This window comes from Lontra canadensis, unplaced genomic scaffold (genome assembly GCF_010015895.1).
Source record: "Lontra canadensis isolate GAN:19392208 unplaced genomic scaffold, GSC_riverotter_1.0 scaffold1, whole genome shotgun sequence".
Lineage (NCBI taxonomy): Eukaryota > Metazoa > Chordata > Mammalia > Carnivora > Mustelidae > Lontra > Lontra canadensis.
In genome coordinates this window covers 49,845,881-49,860,786 of record NW_022630995.1, presented here as the reverse complement: position 1 = coordinate 49,860,786, position 14,906 = coordinate 49,845,881, and positions in this window count along the sequence as shown.

Here is a 14,906-nt window from a genome sequence, read left to right as displayed (position 1 = left end):
ACTAAATGGGTTTCAGTATAATCAATTGTGCAACCATCATCACAATCAATTTTAGAACATTTTCACCCCCCCCCAAAAGAAATCCCATGGTAACAACACTCCTCATTTGCCGCCCAACCCAACTCAGCCCTAGGCAATCACTAATCCACATTCCATCTAGATTTCCTATTCTGGATTGTGTGTGTGTCTATATATATGTGTATATATATATATATATACACATATATATAGACACACACACACACATATATATATATATATATAACTAAGCAATTAAAAAAAGGGGGAAAAAAAAAGAATGAAATTTTGAGACTAGCATCTTTCACTTAACATATATTTTTAAGAATCCTGCTTTGTTCCCTTTGACCCAGTAGTTACACTACTGGGTATTTACTCCAAAGATACAAATGTAGTGATCCAAAGGGGTACTTGTACCCCAATGTTGATAAAAGCAATGTCGTCAATAGCCAAACTGTGGAAAGAGCCCAGATGCCCATCGACAGATGAATGGATAATGAAGATGTGGTGGTATACACACACACAATGGAGTACTACTCAGCTATCAAAAAAATGAAATCTTGCCATTTGCAACAATGTGGATGGAACTAGAGGGTATTATGGTAGTGAAATAAGTTAATCAGAGAAAGACAATTTTCATATTATCTCATTCATATGTGGAATTTAAGAAACAAAACAGAGAGGCATAGGGGAAGGGAGGAAAAATAAAACAAGATGAAATCAGAGAGGAAGACAAACCATAAGAGACTCTTAATCATAGGAAACCAAATTGAGAGTTGCTGGAGAGGAGGGAGGTGGGGGGGTTGGGGTAGCTGGAGGATGGACCATTAAGGTGGGCATGTGATGTAATGAGCACTGGGTGTTATATAAGACTGATGAACCACTGAACTCTACTTCTGAAACCAATAATACATTATATGTTAATGAATTGAAGTTTTAAAAATGTAAAACAATTTTTAAAAAATTCCTATGTTGTAGCATGTACTGATACTCTATTCCTTTTTGGTGCTGAATAATATTCCATGGTACAGATACATTAATTTTATTTATCCACTCATCAGTTGATATAAATTTGGGTTGTTTCCATTTTTTTTTTGCTTTTATGAATAATACTACTATAAATATTTGTGTATAGTTTTTATGTGGATGTATTTAGGAGTGGAATTGCTAGGTCACATGGTGTGACTTGGTTTAAATTTTGGAGAATGATAAGTTGCATCATTTTGTATTTTCTCCAGCAATATGTGGGTTTCATTTTCTTCACATCCTCTCAAACTCATTATTGTCTTCCCTTTTTCTTTTTTTTTTTTTTTATTATAGCCATCCCAGTGGGTATGAGATAATCCTTCATTGTGGTTTTGATTTGTATTTCCCTAATGAGTAATGATGTTGATCTTCTTTCCACAGATTTATGTCCACTTGGGTTCCTTATTTGGAAAAATTCCTGTACAGATCCTTTGCTCATTTTAAATTTAGATTACTTACCTTTTTATTATAACAGGTTCTTTAATGGATATAAGTCCTCTTTCAGATATATGATTTACAAATATTTTCTCTCATTTTTGGGGTTGACTTTCACTTTCTTGACTGTAACGTTAATAGCACAAAATTTTAAAATTTTTATAATGTCTATGTGATGGATAATTTTATATCAACTTGACTGGGCCACAGAGAAAATGCCTAGATATTTGGCCACACATTATTCTAGAGGTGTCTGGGGGCTATGTTGTGGGATTACATTAACATTTAAAGCAGATTGTTTTCACTAAGGTATGTAGCCTTCACTCAATCAGTTTAAGACCCAATAGAACAAAAAGAGGACACTTCCTTGAGTAAAGGGAACTCTTCTTGCCCAGCTGCTGGAGTAAGACGGTGGACTTGAACTGAAATATCAGCTCTTCTTGGGTGTCAAGGCTGAAGGATTTTGGACTGGAACTACACCATGGGCCCTCCTGGGTCTTCAGTTGCTGACTGCAGATCTTGATAGTTCTTAGTGTTCTTAATTGCATGAGCCAATTCCTTTCTCTCTCTCTCTTTCTCTGTTGACTTTGTTGGTTCTGTCTCTCTAGACAAGTCTGACTAATATAGCCTAATTTGTTTTTTCTTTTATTGCTTATGATTTGATGTCATATCTAAGAAGTCTTTGCTTAACCCAAGATCATGAAGATTTATGCTTGTATTATCATCTAAGACTTCAATAGTTTTAGCACTTACATTTAGGATTATGATCTATTTTCTGTTAAATTTGTATATGGTGTGAGAAATAGTTCCATTTTCATTCTTTTACATATAGATATTCATCTGTCCAGTACCATTTGTTCATAAAACTATTCACTGCCTATTGAATTATCTTATCATCTTTGTCAAAAATCAACTGGCCACAGATATCAGTGTTTATTTTTGGACTACCTAGTCTATTCCAAGAAACTATGTATCTGTTGTTGCAGTTAGTTAGAAACTGGGAAGTGTCAGTGTGAACATTCATTCTTTCACTTTAAGCACATTAGGTATATTTTGTGTGTGTGTGTATGTGTGTCTTTTGTTTTGTCATCAGTGCCTTTTACTGTGTTGAGGAAGTTCCTCTCTATTTCTACTTTGTTGATAATTTCCATTATGAAAAATTGTTGGTTTTTATCAAATTATTTTTCTACATGGGTGGAGATAATTCTGTAGCATTTGTCCTTTATGCTATTGATATTATGTATTACATTAACTGATTTTTACATGGTATACCGACCTTGCATTCTGTGGAAAATCTTGTTTTAAAGTTTTGAGCCTGTGCTCTTTTGATACCATAATATTGAAGTATATCAGTAAGACCAGAAAACTTGTTATAATGGGGTAGAACTGATTCTATGATGCCTGGACTGTTGAGATTCTCCAGTCTGAAGGATGATACATCTTGATAATTCAACTGTGAATAGAGATGCACTCTCCTACCTCTGCTGATTTTTTTTCATTGTTGGTAGCAATGAGTTTTCAACCTAAATGAAAACATCAGCATCAGAAGCCTTGGGCTGCCTGACTGGCCCAGTCAGTAGAGCATGCAACTCTTGATCTCAGGGTTGTGAGTTTGAGCCTCACATTGGGTGTAAAGAATACTTCAAAATAAAACCTTAAAAAAAAAAAAAAAAAGAATTAGAAACCTAAAAGTAAAAAATGGAAATAATATGAAAGGAGCTACTGTATTACTTTGCTAGGACTGCCCTAACAATGTGCCACTAACTGAGTAGCTTGAGCAATAGAAATCTGTTTTCTCACAGATCTGGAGGCTGGAAGCTTGAGATCATGGTGTTGGTAGATTGTTCTGTGGTTGTTCTTCTTGAGTACTTTGAGGGAGACTCTGTTCCATCTATGTCCCCTAGCTTTTGGTAGTTTTCAGGCAATCTCTGCTATTCTTAGCTTATAGATGAGCCACACTCATGTCTGCCTCAATAATCACATAGAATTCTTCTTGTGTATGTGGTATAGGTCTCCAAATTTCTCCTTTTTAAAAGGACACCAGTTGAATTAGGAACAACCCTAAATGATTTCATTTAACTTAATGACCTCGTAAAGACCTCACCTTGAAATAAGGTTATACTCTGAGGTACTGTGGGTTAGCACATCAACATATAAATTTGGGGGGGCACCACTGAATCTATAACAGCAAGCTTCTGAGAAGTGAGTAAAATTGTTTTCTAACCTTCCTGTAGAGCCTTCAAAAAGGTCTTAAAATAATAAACTTGAAAATGACATCCCTATATTTTCAGTATTTAATTCTTATTCATAGAATAAAGTTGAAGTATGACTAATTCTTACTTATTTGAATTTTCTTGTTTGGTACTAGAAAGAGCCTGGATTAGAACTAACTACCATATATTGCAAAACCCATTATTTCCTGTCGTGGCTGGGATAGATATTTCTATGAAGGAAAAGCCTTTAATTATGGAATTTGAGAATGTCAGGTATAGTAGTCGTGGTTTAATTAAGTAAGTTTTTTTTTGGCATTAGGAGAAAAAAAAAAAAGAAGAAAAAAGTCCAAAAAGAAAGTGGAAAGGTAGTAGGAGAGAAGGAGAAAAAGGATGAGCGGCAGACAGAGGAGGGAAAAAAGAGGAAGAGACAGTTACTCTGATAGATTAATTCTTTCCTGGTGATAGGACTGTCAGAGACAAATGATACAGAATTACCATAGATTTTAAAGTCAGATTTGAGCAAAACTCTAATAAGTCTGGTTCTGCATGGATAAGGTTTTTAAGATGATATGTGTTTTTTTTTCCCCTTTTTTCAGTTTTAGAATGCTGTCAGAAAGGAGTCAAATCCTTTGTATCTGTTTCCAAGATTTACATATTCATCTATACTGACATTTACTTAAATGTGTTATCTTTTCCCCCTGGATAAACAAATGATATTTGAGCTTTCCAAGTAGAAATTCAAGTCTAGCAATAAAAACGTAAGCCAAGTAAATGCCAAGTAATTATTAGACATTTTGTTTGGAAATTTAAAAATTAGGGCAGTAACTTAACATTTTAATTATAAACAATTATATAACTGAGAGCATTTTATTTTTCCAATCATGTGTATGTAAACTAATTATATGAACTAATCTGCTAAATAAGATTGTGACTTATGGAAGATTAATTTAAATGATTGTCCAAAGCATGACATTCTCCAAAGAGTCAATTTCTTTATATAACTCTTTTAAGAAATGAAACGGTGTTAAACTATGAAATTTACTTAATTTTAGAATTTTAGTTGCTAGTTATTTGAAATGACTTTGGAATAATATATTCCCAAGTTTTGCTTTTAATAGATAGATTAAGAGTTGTTTTTTCCTTGTCATTTTTGGGCAATTGGCACTACCTGTTCATAATAGAAATCATACATTTACTTAAAAGAAAATCTCTATTGAAAATGACATTTTCAGAGGTTCACAAAGATCAGAGTGCTAAGCTCAGCCCTAGGGCATACATATTTTGGGAATGTAAAAATGACTAATTTGCAAAACAATAGGAAAAGTGAAGATATGTACAATACATACATTACAAAAATTACACATAAAGTAAGGTTGTTTCTGAAAATATCCCTTATACCTCACAGATTTTCAGAAAAATAAAATTTGAGGCTTCAGGGCAATAGCACAGGGTTAATAATAGGGTTATGAACCTTATTATAATTTTTAAGCTTACAATTTGACTCAAATTTTCAGTGCAATATATCTTGTAGACCATGAAATTAATTTTTCTTTCTTTTTTTTTCTTCTTATAGGCATAGAAGAGAAATTAGTGCTTTTTACTGGAGGATGAAGGATGGAGAAAGACATACAATGTTAAATACATATTAGCTAGTTATTTTTTTGTCTTTACAAAAACAAAAATGATGTAAATAGAGCAAGGATTTTTTCTGGTTATAGAGGCTGAAGGATCCCCAATCCTCTTATAAGTTATTAGTGCATATATAGCATGTTTATGATCTTACCTCTTCCCCTCCCCCCACCGCCAGCCCCCCACCCCCTGGCCCAGCAGCCCAGTCCTGCTGCACTGTGGCCACTCCCCCACATGCTTGCCCCATGATCTTACCTCTTACAGAACTAAAATTAGATACCTTAACACTGACATCTGAAATTAGGATGTTTGGGAGGAGGGGTGTTTGTTTTCCACTAATTTCAGTAATTGTTTTATCTAAGAGATTTACCCTGGCATCATGAACCCAGTTTTCTGAGGTTAGATTTTCATCTGAAGATTTAGGGACTGTAATGAACTGAATTGTGTCTCCTCAAAATTCATAACCTCTCATGTTATTTTATTTGGAGATAGAATCTTTAAAGAGATGTAGAAGGTTAAATGAGGTCATAAAAGTGGGATCCAAATAAAAAATGATTGCTCTCCCTACAGGACAAGAAGGAGACACCAGGTGTATGTGTGTACAGTACGTAAGCTATGAGAGGACATGGTGAGAAGATGGTTATCTGCAAGCCAAGGACAGATCTCAGAAGAAACCAAATCTGCTGACATTTTGTTCTTGGACTTCTAGTCTCCTCCAGATTTGTGAAAAATAAATTTCTGTTGTTTAAGCCACCTGGTCTGTGATATTTGTTGTGGCAGTCAGAGCAAAAGAGTACTGGGACATGTGCAGAAAGTGACTACAATGTGATTAGAAACATAGACTCAAGATAATTTATTGCTTGGGTTAAAATTCCCACTTCATTCCTCACTCATTGTGTGAACTTGGGCAGGTTAATTAACCTGTCTGTACTTCTCCTTCATGTTCTGGAAGGTGAATGTAACAGTGGTATTTATCTCGTGTTGATTTGCTGAAGGATATGAATAGATTATTATAAAAAATAGATTATTATATGTAAAGGAGTTAGAATAGTGCTTGGCACATAATATGCCCCATACAAATGTTAGTTATTTAATTTGTCCTTTTCCCTCTTCTTTTCTCTTTTCTCTCCCCACCCCCCCCTTTTTTAAAGAAAAAGAAATGTACACAAAAATCCTCAAGTAAAAAATGGGAGTTATTGTAAAAATACAGATCTCATGAATTTTAAAAGAAGTTTTATCAGTGTAGTGTGGAGACATTAAGGAAAATTGCCATTTACTGAAGGCCTTGCTTAATTTATAAATTCACCCAGGATTCTATCAGAGCTTAAAAATGGCAATTAAAGGCCAAAACAAAGCTTGACTCTTGTTAAGAAGACAACAAAATTCAGACACTCAAGAGGTAACATTCAAATGGTCCAGTATACAATTAATTACTAGACATTCCAGGAAATAAGAAACTGTGATTCATAGGGCAGAGAAATCAGTCACAAACAGCAAAAACACATGTGACTGAGTGGAATTAGTGGACAAGAGCACGAAAGAATAATATGTTTGCATTCAATCATTTAAAGGAAAATGAGAACATGAGAAGAGAAATTGAAGATTTAAAAATGGAAACTTTAAAGATGAAAAGTAAAACCTCTGAAATGAAAATTTCACCAGATGAGATTAGCAGAAAAAAATTCAGGGAGACCACAGAACTTAAGATTTAGTAATAGAATGTACAAAAAAATGATACACAAAGAGAAAAAGTAAACTGAAAATGAAACAAACAGATCTCAGTGGCCAGTAGGAAAATATCAAGCAATCTAACCTACATCAATTGGTATTTTCTGTGGGATGGAGGCTGTGTGTGGCAGAAAACATGCCTGAAAAAACAATGGAGGAAAGTCCCAAAGATGACACAAAAACTCAATGAACCCCAAGAAAGGTGAAAACACTCCATTACCTCATTTATCCCAAAGCACATCATAATCAAACCACTGAAAACTAATGAAAGATAGAAAATCTGGGGTGCCTGGGTGGCTAGGTCGGTTAAGCCTCTGCCTTCAGCTCAGGTCGTGGCTTCAGGGTTCTGGGATCGAGTCCTGGCCCATGCTGCATTGGGTTCCCCACTCGGTGGGGAGTCTGTTTTTCTCTCTCCCTTCCTCCGTCTGCCCCTCCCCTCCACTTGTTATCTCTCTCTCAAATAAATAAAATCTTTAAAAAGAGGAAAAGAGGGGCACCTGGGTGGCTCAGTGGGTTAAAGCCTCTGCTCAGGTCATGATCCCAGGGTCCTGGGATGGAGCCCCACATGGGGGTGGGGTCCTCTGCTCAGCAGGGAGCCTGCTTCCTCCTCTCTCTCTGCCTGCCTCTCTGCCTACTTGTGATCTCTATCTGTCAAATAAATAAATAAATAAATAAAATCTTTAATAAATACATAAATAAAAAGAGGAAAAAAGAAAATATTAGAGCAATCTGAGTAAAAGAGATAGTGTCCACACAGTAGACCAAATAGAAGACTGATCAAAGACTTCTCATCAGAAGCCATTCCAGGCAGAAGCCAATGGATTGGTATCTTTCAAGTGTAGACGGAGATTTTAAACCTAAAAAGCTATACCCAGTGAAGATACCCTTCAAAAGTGAAAGAAAATTTTAAAAAGTTGAAACATTCATTATAGATAGATCTATACTACAAGAAATATTAAATGACATTATTTGGTGGAACATAGATGGTATCTGTTGGAAATCTGAGTTGACACAAAGGAAAAAAAAACACTGAGAGTGGTAAATATGTGGGCAAATAAATACTTACTTCTCAATTTAAAGTTCTTGAAAATATAACTTTTTAAAGCAGAACAATAGCAGTGTACTATGGAATATACAATATTTATAAAATTAGTATGTGATTTATGTGACAATAATAGCACAAAACATAAAATAAAAAGTATATCATTGAGTCTTTTGTTGTACATGAAATAACATAATACTATTTGAAGTTGCATTGTAATAAAGATGCTTATTTTTAAACCACACAGTACCACAAAAATATCAAAGAGATATCACTAATAAGCCAATAGTGAAGATAAATAGAACACTAAAATACACTCAATTCCAAATGAAGTCAAGATAAAAGGATAAAATGAGAAAAGAACATATGAATAATAGAAAAAATAGCAAAGAAGTAAATATAAGTCAAATTATGTTGACACCTACATTAAATATAATTATATAGTTAAAAGAAAGAGATTGTCAGACTAAGTGAGAAAGCATTACCTAATTACATGATGGCTATAAGAAACTCAACTTATATATAAGGATATAGATACATTTAGAGGAAAAGGATGAAAAAAGGATTGGCATGTAGACAATGAGATGAGAAAGCAGGAATAGCTATGTTAATAGCACATAAAACAGGCTTCAGAATAATGAATACTACCAGGGATAAAGAGTGACAATTTATCATGATAACAAAAGGATTCTTCCATCAAAAAGACATAAAAATCATCAATGAGTATATAACAGTAACAGAGTTTTAAAGTACTTGTAGCAAAAATTGTCAGAACTGAAAAGAAAAACAGAAAAATCCATGGTTATAGCTGGAGGTTTCAACCATCTTCTCCCACTAGCTGAGACAGCAAGGGGACAAAATCGGTAAGGATACAGAAAACTTAAAACTCTTAACCACTATTACCCACATTCACCTGATGGACATTTGTGGTAGACTTCATCCAAAAAAATCACAAAGACAAATTGCTTTAAATGCACAAACAGTCACTAAAAAGTATCACAAACTAGCACATAAAATATATGTCAACACATTTTCCCCTCAGCTTCATGAGGGTATAATTGACATGTAACATTGTGTAAGTTTAAAGTGTACAATGTGAGGTTTTGATATATGGAATCGTGGTGAAACAATCACCACAGTGAGGTTTGTTACCACATCTATCACCATATACAATTAATTACCCTTTTTGTGTGTGTATGGTGAGAAATTTAACATTTATTCTTTTAGCAATTCTCAAGTATACAACACAATATTGTTAAAATCAGCACACTGTACATTTGATCTCAGAATCTATTCTTCCTATAACTGGAAGTTTGTACCATTTGGTGACAACCTTCACCCCTATCCCTATCCCCACCCATGATGCCTGACAATCACCAGTCTACCCTGTTTCTAGGAGTTCAGCATTTTTTAGATTCCACATATAAGTGAAATCACATAGAAAAAGTGATTGCATTTCAATAGGATATATATCCAGATGTGGCACTGCTGGATCATAGGGTAGTTTTTTGTTTTTTACCTTTAAATTTTTAATTTTTTATTAACGTAAAATGTATTATTAGCCCCAGAGGTACAGGTCTGTGAATCGCCAGGTTTACACACTTCACAGCACTCACCATAGCACATACCCTCCCCAATATCTACAACCCAACCACCCTCTCCTGCCCCCCCTCCCCCTCAGCAACCCTCAGTTTGTTTTGGGAGATTAAGAGTCTCTTATGGTTTGTCTCCTCCCCGCCCCCGATCCCATCTTGCTTTATTTTTTTCCTTCCCTAGCCCCCAAACACCCCATATTGCCTCTCAAATTCTTCATATCAGGGAGATCATATGATAATTGTCTTTCTTTGATTGACTTATTTTGCTCAGTGTAATACTCTCTAGTTCCATCCACTTTGTTGCAGAAGGCAAGATTTCATTTCTTTTGATGGCTGCATAGTATTCCATTGTGTATATATATACACCCTGCATCTTCTTTATCCATTCATCTGTTGATGGACATCTAGGTTCTTTGAATAGTTTGGCTATTGGCGACATTGCTGCTATAAACATTCAGGTACATGTGCAAAGGATCACTACATTCGTATCTTTAGGGTAAATACCCAGTAGTGTGATTGCTGGGTAGTAGGGTAGCTCTATTTTCAACTTTTTGAGGAACCTCCATGCTGTTTTCCAAAGTGGTTGCACCCGCTTGTATTCCATAGGGTAGTTTTATTTATATATTTTTAGGAAGCTCTACACTGTTTTCCATAGTGGTATATTAATTACATTCCCCAAAACAGTGCACACAGGTTCCCTTTTCTCCATGTCCTTGCCAGCACTTGTTATCTCTTAACTTTTTCATCATAATCATTTTAATAAGTGTGAGGTGATATCTCACTGTGGTTTTAATTTGCATTTCCCTGATGATTAGTGATGTTGAGCATCTTTTCATATACCTGTTGGCCATTTATATATCTTCTTTGGAAAAATGTCTCTGTAGGTACTTTGCTCATTTTTAATCAGATTATTATTTTTTTGCTATTGAGTTGTATGAGTTCAGATAAAAGGTTTGCAAATATTTTCTCCCATTTCATAGGTTGCTTTTCATTTATTAATCATTTCTCATGCTGTGCAGAAGTTTTTTAGTTTGATGTAGTCCGACTGATCTGTTTTTGCTTTTGTTGCCTGTGCTGTCAGTACATTTCAATGAATTGAAATCATACATTGTAATAAATTAGAGATATATATTTAGCTTTTGTTCCTGGTTCGTGGTACATAACTCCTAAAACCCTTGGAATTTTCAGGGTGATGGGTGTCTTTTGTATGTTAACAAGATGACTGGTGTCTGGGTACTCCTAGATAGCTGCAGGATGGGGGCTGGTCACCCAAAGGACCACATGAGGGGGCACCTGGCTGGCTCAGTTGCTAAAGCATGTGACTTTTAATCTCAGAACGGTGAGTTCAAGTCCCACATTGGGTGTAGAGCCTACTTAAATAAAATAAAATAAAATAAAATAAAATAAAATAAAATAAAATAGGCAAAAGGACCAAAACATGATTAGAGGGTTAAAATGTTTAGCACCACACTTTAACCTTTGCAGGGAGCAGAGGGACCAGAAGTTGAGTTAATGATAAATAGCCAATGATCACATTAATCATGTCTGCAAAATAAAACCTGCACAAAAAATATGGAGTTTGGAAAGCTTCTAGTTGGAGTTTGGAAAGCTTCTAGTTGGAGAGCACATTAAGAAGCTGGGAGTTGGGTGCAGCTGGAGAGGACATGGAAGCTTCATGTCCCTTCCCCCATAGCTTGCTCTATTCATCTCTTCCATTCAGCTGTTCTTGAGTTGTATCCTTTAATAAGTTATTAATAATAAATAAAGTATTTCTCTGAATTCTCTGAGTCATTATAGGAAATTACTAAACCAAGGAGGGGTCATGGGAAGCTCTGATTTATAGCTGATCAGTTATAATTATAGGAAGCTTAAGACTCAGCATAGGTAAGTGAAGTGGGGCAGTCTTGTTGGACTGAGCCCTTTGCTTGTGGGTTCTGTGCTAATTCTGAGCAATCAGTGTCAGAACTGAATTGAATTGTAGATGGTGTCAGGAGAGTTAGAGAATTGGTTGGTGTGGGGAAAAAACCCCACACATTTGGTGTCAGAAGTGTGAGTAAAAATATTTCATACATAATATCTTCTCTGACTACAACAAAATTCAGTTAAAGGCCAATAATAGAAGAGATCCAGAAAATCCTCAAGTATATGGAAGTTCAACCCATGGGTCAAAGAATAAATCACAAAGAAATTAGAATGGAATAGAAAAGAAAAAAAGTATATAGAAATTTGTGGGATATAGTTAACCTAGTACTCACAATGACATGTGTAGCTACTAGGAAAGTAGGAAACTTAAAAATCAGTGATTTATGTGTGCACTCTAATAGCCTAGATTCCACAAATTAAATAAAAACTAATGAGAAGAAAGCACATATATAAAATGAGTAAAAAATAATTTAAAAATTTAAAAATCCAATGAAACCAAGCTTAGTTCTTTGAGGGAAAAAAAGACCTGATAAAGTTGACAAAATTCTGGTTAGACAGGAAGACCTCTGGCTAAATTAAGAAAAAATAAAAAGAGAGAGAGAGAGAGATAACACAAAACAGCATATAAGAATATAGACATAGAAACAAAATAAAACATTATGAATAATCTCAGGTCAATACATCAAACAACCAATGCAAAAGGATAAATTCCTTGAATACATGCTACCAAAACTGATTTAATAAGAAACAGAATATAGGAGCCCCATCTCAATTAAAAAAACTAAACTTGTTTTCCAAAAATAATAAATACCTTTCTATAAAATAATATCCAGAGACAGATTGCTTCACACAATGCCATCAAATGTTTAGGAAATAAATAATTCTAATCTTACAGAAAACCTTTTAAGAAAGAGGATGGGGGAATACTTCCTAACTTATTTTTATAAAATCAGCATTACCATGATACCAAAACCACACAAAGTGATTAAAAGAAAGAAAACTTACATGCCAATATCCATCATGAGCAAAGATCAGAAAATCTCAATAAGATATTAGCAAATGAAATCTAGCAATATATGAAAGTATAATAGAGTGTGAGCCAAGAATGTATGGTTGATTTAATATCAATGTTTAAAAATCAATTTAATTAATCATACTAACAAAATAAAGGAGAAGAATTGTACATTATTAGATATAGAAAAAATGGACAAAATTCACACCATCTTATAAGAAAAATATCTCAGCAAATTTGGAATAGAAGTGAAGTTCCTTAGCCTGATGAAAGGCATCTACAACAAAACCCACTGACACGTTGTTAATGGCGTAAGGACACACATTCACAAAATCTTAAGATTGGGAATATGATAAGAGTATCAACTCAATATTTCAATTCAGCATTGTACTGTAAGAATTAATCTATGAAATAAGGCAAGAAAAATAATTAAAATGTATATAAATCAGAAAAGAACTATAATCTTGTCATGATTATAAAGTAGGTAGGTTAGATTGTAGGTACAAAGTCCTAAAGAATCTACCAAAAACTTCTAGAACTAATAAGTAAGTTTAGCAAATTCCCAGGTACAAGTTTATTTATAAAAGCCAACTGTATCTTTATATCAATATAGAATTATTAGAAATTGAGATGCAAAAATCATTTGCAAAGACATCTAAACTCATATAAGACTGGGGATACATTTAACAAGGGACTTAAGCAAATTGGGAGGTCAAGACAGAAAAACCAATTGTATTTTCAGATACTAGCAATGAATAATTGGTACATATTTTTTTTTAATTTTTATTTTTTTAAATTTTTTATAAACATATATATTTTTATCCCCAGGGGTAGAGGTCTCTGAATCGCCAGGTTTACACACTTCACAGCACTCACCATAGCACATACCCTCCCCAATGTCTATAACCCCACCCCCCCAACACCCCTCCCCCCAGCAACCCTCAGTTTGTTTTGTGAGATTAAGAGTCACTTATGGTTTGTCTACCTCCCAATCCCATCTTGTTTCATTTACTCTTCTCCTAACCCCTTAACCCCCAATGTTGCATCTCCACTCCCTCATATCAGGGAGATCATATGATAGTTGTCTTTCTCCGATTGACTTATTTCGCTAAGCATGATACCCTCTAGTTCCATCCACATCGTTGCAAATGGCAAGATTTCATTTCTTTTGATGGCTGCATAGTATTCCATTGTGTATGTATATACCACATCTTCTTTATCCATTCATCTGTTGATGGACATCTAGGTTCTTTCCATAGTTTGGCCATTGTAGACATTGCTGCTATAAACATTCGAGTGCACGTGCCCCTTCGGATCACTACGTTTGTATCTTTAGGGTAAATACCCAGTAGTGCAATTGCTGGGTCATAGGGTAGTTCTATTTTCAACATTTTGAGGAACCTCCATGCTGTTTTCCAGAGTGGTTGCACCAGCTTGCATTCCCACCTACAGTGTAGGAGGGTTCCCCTTTCTCCACATCCTCGCCAGCATCTGTCATTTCCTGACTTGTTAATTTTAGCCATTCTGACTGGTGTGAGGTGATGTCTCATTGTGGTTTTGATTTGTATTTCCCTGATGCCGAGTGATATGGAGCACTTTTTCATGTGTCTGTTGGCCATCCGGATGTCTTCTTTGCAGAAATGTCTGTTCATGTCTTCTGCCCATTTCTTGATTGGATTATTTGTTCTTTGGGTGTTGAGTTTGCTAAGTTCTTTATAGATTTTGGACACTAGCCCTTTATCTGATATGTCATTTGCAAATATCTTCTCCCATTCTGTCAGTTGTCTTTTGGTTTTGTTAACTGTTTCCTTTGCTGTGCAAAAGCTTTTGATCTTGATAAAATCCCAATAGTTCATTTTTGCCCTTGCTTCTCTTGCCTTTGGCGATGTTCCTAGGAAGATGTTGCTGCGGCTGAGGTCGAAGAGGTTGCTGCCTGTGTTCTCCTCAAGGATTTTGATGGATTCCTTTCTCACATTGGGGTCCTTCATCCATTTGGAGTCTATTTTCGTGTGTGGTATAAGGAAATGGTCCAATTTCACTTTTCTGCATGTGGCTGTCCAATTTTCCCAACACCATTTATTGAAGAGGCTGTCTTTTTTCCACTTGACATTCTTTCCTGCTTTGTCGAAGATTAGTTGACTAAAGAGTTGAGGGTCTATTTCTGGGCTCTCTATTCTGTTCCGTTGATCTATGTGTCTGTTTTTGTGCCAGTGCCATGCTGTCTTGATGATGACAGCTTTGTAATAGAGCTTAAAGTCCAGAATTGTGATGCCACCAACTTTGGC